The sequence below is a fragment of the Puma concolor genome, chromosome F2, assembly GCF_028749965.1.
Source record: "Puma concolor isolate L17-30 chromosome F2, mPumCon1.1.hap2, whole genome shotgun sequence".
In the NCBI taxonomy this organism is placed as follows: domain Eukaryota; kingdom Metazoa; phylum Chordata; class Mammalia; order Carnivora; family Felidae; genus Puma; species Puma concolor.
Genome location: NC_141684.1, coordinates 44,363,843 through 44,377,990, shown reverse-complemented (window position 1 = coordinate 44,377,990; position 14,148 = coordinate 44,363,843). Strand labels below are relative to the sequence as shown.

Below are 14,148 nucleotides of genomic sequence, written 5' to 3'. Positions count from 1 at the left end.
ATGCACCTATGCAGGTTCTGTTAGGCTAACTGTCAGGTCAGGAAATACTCGAGTTCTTCTTCACCACAGAGCTTTGGCTGAGATTCTTGTGACTGTGCCCTCCACGAACTTTCTATTTACTATAATTCACTGCCACCTAATCAAATCATACCTTGCTGTGGGTTTTAACTTTGTTTTGGGTGGAGGAAAGACTTCAGATACAGAGGATGAGTTAATCATAGCCCATTTGAACCCTGTATGAATTTCTAATTTACCTCTCAATGAAATAGCAAGGTTCTTAAAGGTGAGAATCGTTGGTTTATTAACATACATAGCCTGAAGCATCTTATTAGACCCAGAGGAAATAATAAATATTTTTATGTGAATGAAATAATTCAGTTTTGAATTTATGATGGAAATGTACCACATAAGAGGAAAAATACATAAAATAAACAGAAATGATTAAATCCTTACCAGTTGATAACAAAATACTTGATCCAGGTTTAAACTAGTGGCCAAGTTGTGGTTGAGACCAAATGACTTTTGAGTGTAGATCCTAAAGTGAAAACTCTTCTTTTCACTTTAGACAGAGAGGGCCTTGAACTCTTTGAAACTACTGAGGCACCAGGGCCAAGAATTTGCTTCACAAGGTTATAACATACTGAGCTGTATACAAGTAATCTTAAATAATTGATATTCCTCAATGTGGTTTATTTAAACCAAACAAGTAAATTATTCACCTGAAGGATATAGAATGATTCACTCCTTTCTTGCTCCCTCCTCCCTCCATCCTTCCACAAACACGGATGAATGATTATGTTGGACAAAGAGGTAAGTGCCTGTCTATATTTATGCCCGGTGGCTTCTTGCAGACAGAGTTGCATTTCTGTGCCATGAATAAAAATAGTAAGAGAAATTTGAAGAAATGAATTCTTGGACATGAATGATATTTCCCAACTGCTGCGTGATTTCTTCCAGTTGCAATTGTCATTAACAAAGGAACGTGTTTTAGGTTTAGTAAGAGTGATTCTATAGAAAAGTAAATAGTTTAAAGGAGGGTGTAAACTGTTCACTCGACATCTCCCAATTATGCTCAAATAAGATGGTAACTTTTTATCTTGAAATGAAGCTTTATATATACATCCATATTATTTGAAGTCTAGGCACAGACACATACAGACATGATACAACTCATCTTTCGTGTTTAACAAATGTGACATTTTGTACATGTTTTGTCTTCATTATGGAACCCTATGGTCTCTCTCTGCTCAGAGATTACTTCCTAGTGTATACATCTCAAGTGGCCTGTATATAAACAAATTAGTGAGAACACTCACCCCAACTCATTAACTTTAGCTGTATTATTGGAAGAAGTCATACTATGAACTGGAGATGGTCATGTTGGTGTTCTAAATAATCATGATAAACTTTGTCATGCTGTTTGGTATCATGGGTAATAATATCACTGACATTGAGGCTGAGTTAGTAGAACTATGTCTGTTACTTCTATTTACATGAGTCTTTTGATTTTTGATAGTGAATGTTAAGAGTGACAACATTAATACAAATGTGTTTATTTTATTTTATTTTTTACTATTCTCTTTGGAAGTAAGTTTTATTTGCATCCTTCTTTAGCCATCCCTGAAGCTCTCACACCCAGTATCTTCTCTGATTCACATCCAGAGAAACAAACAAGCAAAAAACTGACATAAAACAAAAATGTTTTGAAGTTAAATAAGTTGCTAAGTGTACTGGAGAGATAAACACCATGACTTCCATTACTGCCACAGTCGCATCTCTCTTCATCCCACTTGGCTTCAATTCTGTGATTCAAACTCACATCGTGGATCCAATTTGGAAATCATCATATAGTGACAATAGATTGTGTCATGTCACTAAGTCAACAGTGATGCTGACCTTCTTCAGGAGTTGAAACCAGGTTTCGAAGAAAAGAAATAAACACACCTCAGAGGCAGCATATGGGGCTTTCATCACAGATACAGAAGTCAGAAATTGTGGGGCTTCCATTAACTTTCATCTTACCCTGAAATAGAACAAGAGAGATAGAGGGGCATATTTTTTAAAAACAAAGCACCACAATACCATGCAAGCAGGAAAAGAAAAAACCCAGCCAAAAAAACTCCATCCTGGGAGAGGTAGTAAAGCATTGAGGTTAAGGGCATAGGCCCTGGAATCACTTTGCCTGGCTTCTAATCCCACCTCTATAGCCTAATAACTGCTAACCTTGGGGGAGGTATTTTAATTTCATTTGCATCTCAATTGCACTTACAAAATGGGCAATAATAGCTTACTTAACTCACAGAATTCTTGTGATGTTTGAATAAGTAAATACTTTATCTCACAAAACATGACTCATTGTATTAACCAAATAAACTATACCAAATAATCCGTGACTTCCTGGAGATTGTCAGACACATCCCAGTGTTTGAGATATTATATGTAATAGGAAATGAGAATCAATAAGAATATGGCTCCTATGGGCATCTGGAGCCATGTCTACAATTTCATATTGTGTATGAGATGTTAGCTGCTATTATTTGTAATGTTCAAGCACTCGTCGTCCAAGAATAATCAGTAAGATGTTTTGAATTGTTTCCATTTTTTAGCTTCTGGGGAAGGGACAGTTGTGTTCTTGTATAAAACAGGTCACTGGAAAGGTAAATGTTTCATCTCGCAATATTAGCTGGCCCTGCTATCTAAGGGTGACTCAAGGGAATTGCTGGTTGAATAGGACCATACCTCCCAAAGCCACAAACAACTGGTGAGGATTGAGCCTTCCCTGGTGGACAAAGGAAATTTCAGTCAAAGTTAGATGAGGCCCTGCACTTATTGCTAGGAACTCCAAAATATTCTCAGGGCTCCTGCGTAAAAAAAATCCATGATAGGGGCACCTGGGTGGCTCAGTCGGTTGAGCGTCCGACTTCGGCTCAGGTCATGATCTCATGGTCCCCGAGTTCCAGCCCTGCGTCGGGCTCTGTGCTGATGGCTCAGAGCCTGGAGCCTGTTTCAGATTCTGTGTCTCCCTCTCTCTCTGCCCCTCCCCCGTTCATGCTCTGTCTCTCTCTGTCTCAAAAATAAATAAACGTTAAAAAAATTAAAAAAAAATCCATGATAGATAATACAAAGGCCATTAAAATCTCCATAAGAACAACAGTTCAGAAATTTAAAAATTATAGGAAATAAGATACAACCAAGCAACTCACTCTTTTTTACTAATGAAATTACAATTTTATGAGCTATGAGTATGTGTATTAAATATATATGTATATATGTTTTTCCCACCCATATATTCTCAGACTAAAACTTGGATGGCTTTAATAAAGAATAAAATAAGTACCTGAATACAGTAGTTTCCTAAGTCCTTCTCTTAAGTAGGATGCGATAAATATTGTTTAGCGAATGAATGAATTAAAAATAAATGAATGAGGCAGTAAACTCCAATGGAATGGCCAAATGAGAGATGTCACCTTCCAGCAAAAGTGCTGGCTTTGTCATCTCACCCAGAGCCAAGGTCGCAAGACTTTGGGGCAGGAAAGCATAATGCCTAACAGAGTAGCTTAGAAAAAAGGGGTTCAGCTAAGTCACCGAAAGGCCAAGCAAAGAGCATATACTAAAATGGAGAGATTTGTTTCCCTGACTCATGGCGGCAAGGTCAGGCATTTCCTTTGCTAACAGCCAGTGAACCAATGGATGGCACACCATTAATGGATGTCTTAAGTTATGGGAAGGAATCGGGTTTCCCAAATGAATGTTCTTTCAATGCACTAAAAGGAAATGATCAGCAACCTAGAACTGGAAGAGCTTTTACATTAAATAGCTTCCTTTACATCTTGAAATGGGCATCGATGGTTTTGTTAAAAAGGAAGTGAACAATGACTAAACTCCTAAAGGAAAAGAAAGTAGCACCTTCTTGGCGACAAATCGGGGCAGATATTCACTCATGACCGGCAGCTATGTTCCCAACTCCGGAAACAAATAAAATCCAAAGTCCTAAAAATTAAAACAAAGCGTATTATGTAGTAAGATAAGAAATGGCAAGTGAGAAATGAGAAGATCCACCTGTTTAAGGTCAAGTAAGCTCTTCTATCTGTGGCTAAAAATTTACCAATATTTGCCTAAAGGCAAAAGGCAAAAAGTTGGTTTCTTGGGCTTCCGTAGGCTTATCATGACACAGCTAGACAAGAAGGGTAAAGCTGTAGAAACTCCCAGGGTTGCAAAGGGATTTCTGACCTTCACATAGGATTTCTCGGTTGACTAGATATGTGATATTATTGTGGGATTTTCTCTTAACCCTTAAGTACCTGTCCCTATTGTAGCCACAATAAAACTCATGGAAGCTATAACTGGAACACAAAGCCCAATTTGCCATCCTATTTAATCACAACAGGGCTCTCCTTGTGGGGAATCAAGTCATGATCCCTTTGTCCATCCCCTCAGCGGACAGAAAGTGAAAAATATCTTTGAGGAGGCTATTTATTGCACTATAGGCTAATGGTACTTGTCCTTCTTTGATAAAGAAACTACTTGCTTTCTCGGGTCATTGTTTCGTCTTTCTCCATGCCCTGTACGACTGATGCAAGTACAGTGATACTGACTTCAAAGGGAGCTTAATAGGGCATGGAGAAAGACAGGAAACATGGCGGGAATATTTAAGAGAGGACTTCACAAGGTCAAGTTTCCTTGTTGCAATTTCCTTATGCATATCTCAAACTGATTTGTCTTTCCATTTCAAGAACCAAGGGATGTTTAGTCCCTTTCTTATCCACAATCCTCATTAAAGTCATTAAAATGTTTCATTTGAATTCTACATACCACACAATTAATACATGAGCTGTGCTAGTCTCTATATGCAATTCTATTTCCTTGCTTGAAAGCTCTCTCACCAGTGTTCTGCGGATGAAATCAGAATTTTGATGCCGACTTCTAGCATCTTCCTTAGATGTAAATACATTTGCAAAGATAACGAAAACCAGAAACTCAAATGTTGCTTTTCTTGATAGAGCATCAAAGTCAGTGCGACCCACACGTGTCTTTGAGTCCTCTTCTCTCTCCCCACCTGATTTACTCATGCGATCATGTCGATGATGGTGGAGTGAATGGATTTAAGCCCTTTTTCTCTTTGAGCCTTGGAATAAAGTGTTTCCAAAAACATATTCCACTTATATAAAATGAGTACGCATGCAGCCACAATCTCCACCTATGCTAAAGCATTTTCTTTATTATAATGAGATGCATCTTTCTGGATTTTCTGCACAATCAGACTATAATTAAGCATAGGAAGATACAGGTAAGTGCATGAGATGCATGTTTAATTAAAAGAGAAAATGCTGGTTAAGTATCAATTTGTAGACATTCAATTTACAAGGAGGATTCCGAAAGCGACTCTGTCTTTCTCACATATTTCCTTTGATATGTATGTATGTGTTTACACGCATGTATGTTTTCACACTGAAATCATCTTCTCATTTCATATGCTAGAGTTCCTGCCACATGTACTGCCCCCATCCAAGAAAATGTTGATATGTATTAAAAATCCCCATGAAAAAGAAAATGCTTGCATAAATTCATGTAGGGCAAATAAAAAAGCAGCCAGGACCCAGCAGGCTGAGTCAATGTATAGCTTGCATATGGAAACAATGACATGATTGTTTACTCACTGGTTTAATGATATTCACTTTCTCCTAATGGCAACGTGGAAAATGTGAGTGCCAGATGCTGCGCCCAGAGCGGAGAAGAGAGAACAGGGGAAGGTCTAGAGTAAGGAATTTATCCTGACACCAGAATGTAGTGTAACTCTTCAGTTTATTAAATGCCGTGTTTTTTTTTTTTTTAGAAAAAAATACTTTGATGTCTGCAGCTTAAATTTCCATATTTTTATATCAGTTCAGCAACAAATTTACATATTTCCTGGAATCTGCAGATATAAAAGCGGTAAAACACTCCAGGCATTATTAGACAGTAGATTATAACCCATTACTATTGTTTCAATTAGCAATGTAAAAGTGACCTGCAGTGTTCAGATGACCCACTAATGGATTTAAACGCTTTCAAATATTAATGCAGGTTTTCTAAAGATGAATCCCAAACCCATTATTCCTGGAACAACTATGAGCTGAAAAGCTGGCAATGATTGTGCATTATGTGGAAAGGCTCATGGTTAATTAAATGAATACCTAGCATTACACTATTCACTTTAGTGCTACAAAATTATTTCTCATTGATTTTTACATTCTGAGTCTGTGATTCAATTTACTTCTGCAATTTGTGTTGCCGTGTCAATAAAAGGGAACTGCTTGAAGATAGGAGCATTAGAGACTGATAAATACATTAAGATCCAATGAAAACGGCAGTTTTTCTATTGTTTTCCTCCATTGAAATATCATTTATAGCAGCACTCTGTTATGTATTATTAATACAATTTTTGTTTGCTTCCATCTGCTCTCTTCCCCCCTTCTCTATTCAGGAATTGGAATATTAGTGATTGCTTGAGGGTGAGTAGCTAATTTTTCAGTAACAAGTTCTCTCACTATCAAGAACAAAAGCACCATCAACACAAATCTGTTATTTCATGTTAAATGAACTAGAAGGCCAGATTCCTCATCAAAGACAGTGTGGGGAGTTGCTGTGTGTGCATTTTCATTTCAAGGACTAAATGACACTTGTGTTTGTTAAACCATGAAAGCTAAAAAATAACAAATAGCTCAAACCCCGTCACCCAATTTATGCGATGTAACCACAACGTGATGTATTTAGGAAGTGTACATTTTATTCAGAAACTTTATTGCCTGTTTTATGATTGAAGCGACATGTGTCTTTTTCCAAGTCACCTGGACTCAGTTCTGTCAAAGTCTGAAGTCCTACCTTGAGATTTGCTTCACCACTCTTCATTACTCCAAAATGTTGCAAACTTCACCTTCGTTGTTCTGGGTGTGGAAAGAAACCTTAGATGTGAAATCTTAGACCTGCCTGCATCAGTGTAGACTCATAACCTAGGACGTGTTCGTTATGTACTGTGAATTTAACTTTTCCTGAGAAAGGTAGGTTTACCAGTCAAATGTAATAATTAATATTTTCTACCTAGGATCATCTCACTGGAGTTTATTGTGCCCAAATCATCTCCATGAGGATGATCAGTCAGCTAACCTCATCTCAACGTACGTCTGAATTTTTCTGCACTCTACATTAGACCCAGTGGAGAATCCAATCTCAGCAAAGGTGGTATGCCCAGCCCCAAAGGATTCACCTTCCACTATCTATGCTCCTTACAAAATCTATCTTCAAGCCATTACTTTCCATATTGAGCTGCGTTGGTAACTTGAGTTTGAGTATTGATTTAATACAAAATGTACAACATGGAAAATTTTATATTGAAAATCGTTCTGCAAAGTTTTCAGAAAAGATCACTCTAGAGACATAAAACTAACAAAGGGAGAATGCAAATGACCAATAAACACATTACAATTTCAACTTCCTTATTCATCAACGAACGTGGATTTAAAATAATTAGCTTTTTTTGCCCATCATTGTCAGAGATGAGAAGAAAGAATAATTCATATTAGTGAGGAAAATGGAGCTGTGCATATGCATCTGGTAGGATGTACGTTGATGCAGTTTTTCCAAAGGTGGTGTGAACATATGTGTTTTTAGATTTTGAGAGGCTTGCATACCCTTTTTGCTATGAAATTCTACCTTTTGGAATTTAATCTCAGGAAATAATTATGAATGTGTCCAAAGATTTAGCTATACAAACTGTTCATCTCGACCTTATGGGGTCATTCATGAGAATAAAAAAACTGAATACATCCTAACTGTCTAAAATGAGGAATTAGCTAGTAAATCATGGGGCATTAGTACAATTGAATAGTACTCAATCCTTTAAAATGGTATACCACAATATTCAATGATATGGGAAGACATTTACGGTATATTGTTGATCGAATAAAACATACCACACAAGCACACACGCTCACAAGTGACCAAACCGTGTATAACCTATTTGGTGTTTAAATAGTGACATTATATAAGTTCTTTAATAATTTTGAAGATATTCCAAAGGATTCGAATTACTGCTTCGAACATTTTTTTTCTTATAAAAAAGTAACTCGTGCTCATTGCAGAGTAGTTTAAACGACGCAAAAATAATACACTCGGGGCGCCTGGGTGGCTCAGTCGGTTGGGCGTCCGACCTCAGCCAGGTCACGATCTCGCGGTCCGTGAGTTCGAGCCCCGCGTCGGGCTCTGGGCTGATGGCTGGGAGCCTGGAGCCTGTTTCCGATTCTGTGTCTCCCTCTCTCTCTGCCCTTCCCCCGTTCATGCTCTGTCTCTCTCTGTCTCAAAAACGAATAAAGATTAAAAAAAATAATAATAATACACTCTACATCTGTACATCCACATGTAGGTATATGGAAGAAAAGGTACATGGGCAAGATATACAACAAAATGTTAACGGAGATTATGTTTTAGCTATGCTGTGAGTTACTTTCTCTTGCATTTTTACTTCCATGTTTATATATGCCTACAAATAATATGGATAACATGTTTTCGTAGTTAGAAATATGATTGCGAATTCCCTCTTAGTTATTCTACACAGAAACCAAGTGGGAAGATGCCCTTGTAACTTTTATGGGAAGGAAGATAAAATAATTAGAAACAGCCATGACAGAGAAAAAAAATACTGTTTACCTGTCAAAAAAAATTCTAAATTAGAACCCTAGCTCTCTGAATTACTAGCTGGGGACCCCGGCAACTCACAGAACTTCTCTGAGCTTCAGTTCCCTCTAAATATACTTCTATACCCCAAAGCAACAATGGTTAAAAGAGAAAAGCAAATGTCTGCCTAGTTGCATCTGAATATTGAGACATAGTGACTTCTGAGAGGGTTGCAAATAAGCTTAAATAACACCGAATACTTCCTCATGTTCTAGTTCACTGCTTCTTTCACTCTTCGGAGCCTCATGCACACTTACAGCCAGTTGGACTTTTACCTTGTGACATTTGCTCCAAAGGATTTTCTGTCATTAAAATGAAATACATCTTTTCAGAAGAGGACAGAGCAGTAAGTAATACAGCGATGTTCATAACGCTTTGCCCCCAGTAATTAGCAAACGTCGTTCTTATTGTTGTGGCCCTTGCGTGAGCTCTGCAAGCACAGCCCATGCTGCTTTTTGCTCACTATTGCACGCTCTGTGTCTGCACATAGTAGGTTCCTGTTGTCAAATGAATAGTACAACACACCCAGGTTAGAGTTTCAAAATTTGAGGGCCGCATTTTTACCTTCATTGCGGCAAAATTGAAACAAGTACTTAGAAGATGATTATATAACACATTGCTAGTCATGTAGCTGCTAAATAAAAATCGTGTGACGTTAGAAAGGAACAGTCGTTGCTCTTAGAAGCTGGGGTTATCACATCGGCAACCGGGGAAATAGCTCCTCCCTTTGTCAAAGTTCCCAACTTCCCCCTCACCCCCCCAAAGCAGAACCAAAAACCTGGAACTGGTTCCTGAATGATGCCGCTTAGACAGTGTCTGTGCTTGCTGATGTGTTGCTGGCTGGTGGAGAAGGCCAAGCACAGGCCTTTGGGCTATGCACACGACACCTTTTCTTCGGTAACTGAGCAAGGGGATTAAAAACAAAAGATTTCTGGGGGCGCCTGGGTGGCGCAGTCGGTTAAGTGTCCGACTTCAGCCAGGTCACGATCTCGCGGTCCGGGAGTTCGAGCCCCGCGTCGGGCTCTGGGCTGATGGCTCAGAGCCTGGAGCCTGTTTCCGATTCTGTGTCTCCCTCTCTCTCTGCTCCTCCCCCGTTCATGCTCTGTCTCTCTCTGTCCCAAAAATAAATAAACGTTGAAAAAAAAAAAACAAAAAAAACCAAAAAAAAACCAAAAGATTTCTTTATAATACAATTTTTCAGTATCCAGACCACTACATAATCATCATTAGTAAAGGTGGGCTCTAAGGATAAATGCACTTCTAAAAGCTGCTTTGAGTCTACACGGTTTCTCAGTTTGACATATTTATAGGAGTGGAAAACTTAGGCTTTCACCTCAGTTTGCTCATCTTCGAAAAGGGACTATTCACAATGTATCAATTATAGGGTGGTTAGAAAGGAGCAGGAGTTAGTACATGGAGAATACTTTCAACAGTGAAGGCAGAGTGAGTTTTTAAATACTAGTTCCAGACTATTCCTGCCTCTCTACTGCTCCTGCTGGAGCCTGGAGTAGTGTTTCAAGAGGTCCTGTCTCAGGTAGGACAAAGCAAGTGGCAGTCTCTACGAACTGAATGGTAAAGTAAGACAATGGTTCAGATGACCAAAGCCATGAAGATATTTGACTAAAACTCCTTTACAAGTTCCTTAATTCCTCACTCAGTAGGCATGACCATGGCTATATATATTAAGAAGGCATTGTTTTACAGCTGAAAGAAACCTTGTGGGATATCTGGTTTCATCACCTTAGTTGGCTCTCCCCTCAGAGAAGTAGGATGGATGGCTGAGGGTCGCCCAGCCAGATGGCAGTTTAAACCTAGTCCTCATGCTGCCTGCCCTGGACCCTCCACCATATTTATTTTTTCTTAATGGCGTAAAATAGACTATCTTTAAATTAAAACAAAACTCCCACCAAAAAAAAAATGTTGTTCTCTTAAGTCTTGAGGCATTGGCAGCGACCCATTTATTATAGGATTGCATTTTACAAATTATCTTATGTATTAGACTGTACACGCGCGCACACACACACACACGCACACACACTCTCCCCCTCCTAATAATTAACTAATATGCTGCTAGATCTGGGGCTTACAAACACATTTTTGATAGAAAAAATTCAAGGTTCCCATGTGTAACTGCTTTTTCAGTAGTGTTTTGCAAAGGAATGACTGGAATGATAATGAAGTCCGCTAGGCTGGTATCCAGGGCATGGGCTGGCTGCATGGAGGTTCTAGAAAGCGCTGAAGGATGATCTTAATCTTACTGTCTGCTGCAGTGTGAAGGGAACACTTGATTAGAGTATGACACTCCCGTTGACCTTGAAAATAACATATAGAGTTAAATGGACCCAGTGCTGAGGTATGTAGTTTTCAATGCTGTAGAAAGGAACATTGTTGTCAGTAGATACAATGTTACTCTACCCTGACCGTTCAGGACAGTGTCACCAATAGCTCCTTGGACAAGTGCACTTAACAGGGAATGTGACACTTTGTGCATCTGGCCAAAATTCACGTGACATTAATTTTGTTTTGTTTTTGCCAAGATTATCTTTACTTGCACCATTACCTTGATTAATGCACAAGCAGATAACAACATATAAACATTGAAGTAACCGCAACATAACTATCCAGAGGAAACGAGCTAAATGAAAATAGAGTGGAATGAAAAAAGAGCATTTCACGATGAACTAGACAAGAGCACATTTTAAACATGCATTCTCCTCTAAATGTTTTCACAAATTTGATAATTACATTCATTTTATTTAAAGTTAGCTAAGATTAACTTATACCAAGAGAAAGAATATATCCTCTGTACTGTACTATAAAAGCTATAAAATCTAATTAGATAGTGGGAACTCACTAGAAATTATTATAGCCATAACGAATTAGAACACAATAAATAGTATAGATTTTGGAAATTTACTGTCTAAGGTAGATAGTGCATACATTATTAAACTATGCAGAAGTCGTCTGGAGAAATATTTATTCAGAAGTGAGCTAAATGAGGATGCCGAAGATTATTAAGGTCACCGTAAAGACATTACACCACAGAGGGGAGGGGGAGGATTCTGGGAACAGACTCAATGGAACCCTTGGTGTCGGAAATCCACAAAGAACCGAGTATGTTTGTGAAGACACACTGCATAACAACGTAACTTTTGAATAGTTATATAAATAGCTTTATTTTCTTCAAAAGAAACAGGAAATACATTTTGCATAATCTGATCAGAACAGGAAACCTGCATTTTGTGCAAAGCATACTATGAATTCATTTTCTTTGTTATGGCTTAACTAGCCCTAGCCTCTCACCTCCAATCATAACAGACTCCTTCTGGTTTAATTATGCTTCTAGTTCTAAAGAGGAGTTAACCGCTTATGCAGAGAATTGGACTTTCATTAATCAGAAAAAAGAAAAAAAGCCTATGTTCTGATTAACCATTGAACTGACCACCATTTTAGTTTCTTATGATAGTTCTCTCTCAGACATAGGAGTAAGCCACCCAACATACAGGCAGAAAGCAAGAGGACCCCTCAGGTACCCTAAAACAATTGCAAATAGTGTGATAAGTTAGTTTTTCATTAAATGCACAGTAGAGGGCCTGGGACCTGAAACAGGAGAGGACTTACACTCCACTGGAGGAAGCTATACCTTCAGAGACCAAATGGTGAAGGAAGTTACTAGAACGAGCAGGACAATTGATCTGAAATTTGACTATGCATCGTAAACTTTCCTCCTGCTAAAAAGTATCAATTCCTCAGTTTAGCCTTGGCATTTTAATTGCAGGGCCAATGAATCGCAGAAGAGCAAAAGTGAGGTTAGGTCTGAAAATACGTAGCTTATATTGGCAATCAAATAACAAAACTATTGAAAAGACAGCATCTTTTTCACTTCGTATGGAGCATGTGTTTTTTTACATTCTGAAAAGCATTGATGATAGACACACATTTTATAGTTTTTACGGAAAATAATTAAAAAACATAACTTTCATTTAGTCTAAATATCAGGGTTCTGGGCAGAGGCTACTGAATCTCACATTGTGTTTTGTGACATTTTTCCCCCTATTTTGCGACTGTGGGAAAGCAGATTTGGTACTCAGTATGCTTGTCTTTCTTAGATTTTCAGGATATCATACTAAGAGCAATAATATGTAGGTATTAAAGAGTTTGCTATTGAGCAGTCGTTCTTCGGAATTGTACATTTTGGTGCAATCTTGAATTAGTTCTATGGATTTAACCAGTGTCTACTCTCCAATGTAAGATTTCCTGGACCCTCTCTCAAATTTTCAAGTTCCTAATGTTCAGTGAGAAAATATAACTTCCTATGATCCATACTGTGGCATACCTCTTAATATATCCAAAATAATTTGCCTACCTTTAAAATGAAATAGGCGGGGAAATAGTTTAAAAACAGGGCAGGAAAACCAAAAAATAGCAAAGTGTTCCTTAAAGGAATCACTTGATATTTAAAAATAAAATTGTGCAAAGGCTATGGAAATCTTAAGTCCACAGTCATATGTGTGTATATATATATATATATATATATATATATATGGCAACCTCATTTAAGATTTCACTAAGATTCTGCCAGCTGAAATTCACTGTTGATAAGAAAAATGAAAAGTGTTTGACTTTACTGGACCTTAACTTCATTGGAGCTTAGTATATCCATCTGATGTAATAAATTCACACTTTTCTATGTTAAATTCGTTCATACAATGGGAGCTTATAAAAAAGAATATAGACTAAAGAGTAAGTTGCATAATGAGATTTAATCTATGTAAAATATGTCCCAGAAGAAATGTCCTTTGCTTTGATCATATCCCTTGAAACAAGATCCCCTGCTGGAAACCACAATAAAATGAGAGCTTGGGAAAAAAAACTCCTCTGGCAAGCAAGCTTGCTTTTTAAAACAAAAGTTCACCAAGCCCACCAAGCCCATGATCCTGGGGTGGGCTTAATTAATGTCAATGAAATCTCAAAGGTTCCCTGAGGCTTAAAGGGGAAATAAATCTCAATGGCTGCTCCATGCCTTCCTCTCTGAGATTCTCAGATTGGAGACACACACACAGATGTGCATGTGTGTGTATGCATTCACGTCATACACGCATACACACGCAGTAGGTGTCTATTTCATTATGAAATGCGCTTCGCAAACTTTATTTATTCCAGAGTAGGTTTATATATCATTTTATCATCATTTTCAACATGGCTCTAGAATGTCAACAGCTATGTTGTCATCTTACAATCAGAATGGTTTAGCATATTTCTCTAAGTGGACATGGTAACATTTCTGTCTTGCTTTTGGGTTCTGTCATTGACTCATGTTTATATGGAATCCATGGGGCTACCCTATCGAGCTCAGCTGAGAAGACATTTCTGAGTAGAATCTCTAGTTATTTTTCATTAAAATTTTACTCCCTGTTAAACAGCCCCTCACTGAATTGA

The 14,148-nt window shown here is 38.0% G+C and overlaps 1 long non-coding RNA gene across 2 annotated transcripts in view; it reads right to left on the bottom strand.

Annotated features, from left to right (window-relative positions):
- Nucleotides 1-1,537: 1,537 nt before the first annotated feature.
- The window catches only part of LOC147571994 (uncharacterized), a 172,086-nt gene continuing 159,475 nt past the window's right edge, over nucleotides 1,538-14,148 (bottom strand). For both annotated transcript variants that reach the window (XR_015247057.1, XR_015247058.1), the window contains 2 exons: nucleotides 3,907-3,990; nucleotides 1,538-2,023 (listed from right to left, as the gene is read on the bottom strand). This is a non-coding gene — a long non-coding RNA (uncharacterized LOC147571994). The remainder of the gene's footprint in view (nucleotides 2,024-3,906; nucleotides 3,991-14,148) is intronic.